Genomic DNA, 2,872 nt, shown 5'->3' with positions numbered 1-2,872 from the left:
TATATATATATTGGGTATCGTAGCGTGACGGACGCTTGCATATTTATTATACATAACAGATTATATCGAAAGGATATCTATTTATGTAGGTATATAAATGCAAAGACGGGCAGAGGTCAAGGATACAGAGAGAAAGAGACGATTAATAAAAATCAGGTTATATCCAATAGAAATCGGTCGGCAATCGTATGGTATGTGTTATTGTCATATTTATTAACCAGCTTGTATATTTACCTGCATCGTTAAGCTTCATGAACATTGCCGACAGATGAGTCAGAATATTATAGAACAGTTCATCCGAGACAAATATGGATCATGAAAGGCGGGTATTTTTAATTCACAAAACAGTGAATTGCTATTGTTGGGCAGGAATTTTAATAATTCTGAAAGTAGTTAGGCAAAGGCAATTGAAGCAATTCTTCTTATTATAAAAACAGAGATTTCGAAACATAAATATGTTCTCATTATTCACGAAGAATGGGATTACGTGGTCGAATAGATTTTAGTATGTACTTTATTCACACTTTAAAAGTTCCTCGAGGCAAGCGAGTTTTTAGGAATATTCCTCTCTCGGCCAAGAAAATATTGCATCGTTTGTTCCCATTTATATCAGTCTCCAGTTTATCAAAGGGCATACATTTAATTATCTGTATGGTTAGATCCACTTTAAAGTGGCGTTCTTGGCTGACCAGAGACGCGATGTTAAATAACAGTAGACTCGTGGTTGTTCATACGTTGCTTAAATGAGGGGTCAGTTCAAACTACATATTTTCGTGTCTGTGTATTGGATAGCCTACCTTCTCAAGGTGCTGCAAAATTTCTATTTGGATATATTTGGGGTACTTAAATGTACACATGAATATGCGTATGCTTGTTCTATGTGTGCAAGTATTTCATTTATTGCTTAACATATTTGCTGCTGATGACGTAAAAAGTCCTTATGAATAAACTCAGAAATCGGACCGATTCGGTAATAACGGAATTCTTAAGAAATTTCTGTCAGCTTGCTTCCAAACACGTGATTTTAGTAATGAATTATATGTGCTTATTGACGATTTAAAGATTATTTTCTCAGCATATTTTGGATAGAAATTTTTTAATATTGCCTTTATTTATATGTTGTTTATAATTTTCACCTTAGAAAGTATCTTTCAATATGCTGGCCACTGATAAAATTTAAAACTAATTGTTTTTCTCCTTACGAGATCAGTGAAGTGTGTCTTTAAATGTTAACCTTTAAATCTTAATCTGTAAATATTAAACTTTAAATGTTTCGACCTATTGTACACTGATGCCTCGCGGGTCAGATTCAGTAAAAGCGAAACCAGTGCATGAAGTGACGAAAGGATCCTCATCAATACTAAAGGTTCACATGAATTCCATTCCTTTCTTTTTTGTTTAATAAACTCTACGAACACGAAGGAATTTCTGAAGTAAACCTAGTGGCGAAAACTCTACGAACACGAAGGAATTTCTGAAGTAAACCTAGTGGCGATTACATCCAAACAATTAATTACATATGGTGGCCGAATACTTTGTACGGGCTTTAAACTGCATACTACAAGGTGTATAACCAAATATAAAATACCTATTGATATCTATCTATCTATCTATCTATCGCTCTCTCTCTCTCTCTCTCTCTCTCTCTGTATATATATATATATATATATATATATATATATATATATATATATATATATATATATATATATGCAGAGAGAGAGAGAGAGAGAGAGGGAGAGAGAGAAAGAGAGAGAGAGAGAGAGAGAGAAAGAGATACATACATGCATACATACACACAAACATACATACATGTACCTGTGAAAATATCATGGTCATAGTTTTCCAGAATTTTTAGCTATACTTTGATCTGAGCTAAAACACTGACAATGGCGTTTGGGTTTTAAAAAATCTATTTTTCAAGTTGTCAAAAATCATCCGTAAATGCGAAATTATAAATTGCATCTCGAAATTAGTTATCTTTTTTACAATCTTCGTAATTATTAAAATTCGTAATAAAAGCTATCGTAACGCGAAGAATGCTTGCATATGTATAATATATACAAACATTATTTGAAACGAATATGTATTTACGGATGTATATAAATACAAAGAGAGGCAGAGGTCAAGGATACGGAGAGAAACAGACGATTAATAAAAAATCAGGTGATATCCAACAGAAATCAGTCAGTAATCGTATGATTTTGTCGTATTTATTTACCGGCTTGTAAATTTCTTTATATCATGTCGTTAAATTTCATAATAATTGCAGACAGATGAGTCAGAAAAGTACAGAACAGTTCATCCGAGACAAATACGGATCAGGAAAGGCAAGTATTCTAAATACACAAAACAGTGAATTGCTATTGCTGGGCATTAATTTTACTAATTATGAAAGTAGTTAGGCAAAGGCAATTGAAACAATTCTTCTGATTATAAAATTAGAGATTTCGTAACATAAACATTTTCTTATTGTACTTGAAAAATGGGATTACGTACACAAATAGATTTTAGTGTGTACTTTATTCACACTTGTAGAAGTTTCTCGAGACAACCGAAGTTTTAGGACTATTGTTTTCTCATTTTCTCCCATTTATGTCAGTGCCCAGCTGTTCAAGGGGTCTCCATTTACTGATCTGTATGGTTCTATTCTCTTTTAAGTGGCGTTCTTACTGGTCAGGGGCGAGATGTTGCACCTTTCCGCTAAAATAACAGTGGACCTATGGTTTTTCAGACGTTGCTTAAATGAGGAGTCAGTTCAACCTAATATTTTCCTGTCTTTGCACTGGATATGCTACCTCCGCTAATGTTTCTTTCTTTAACTCTGTGGATGAAGTCGGTGTTGTCAATGGAGACAGTTCCGGCGCTGATA

Source organism: Octopus bimaculoides, chromosome 1 (assembly GCF_001194135.2).
Source record: "Octopus bimaculoides isolate UCB-OBI-ISO-001 chromosome 1, ASM119413v2, whole genome shotgun sequence".
In the NCBI taxonomy this organism is placed as follows: Eukaryota; Metazoa; Mollusca; class Cephalopoda; order Octopoda; family Octopodidae; genus Octopus; species Octopus bimaculoides.
The sequence above is the reverse complement of the archived record's forward strand: the minus strand, read 5'-3'. Positions refer to the sequence as shown.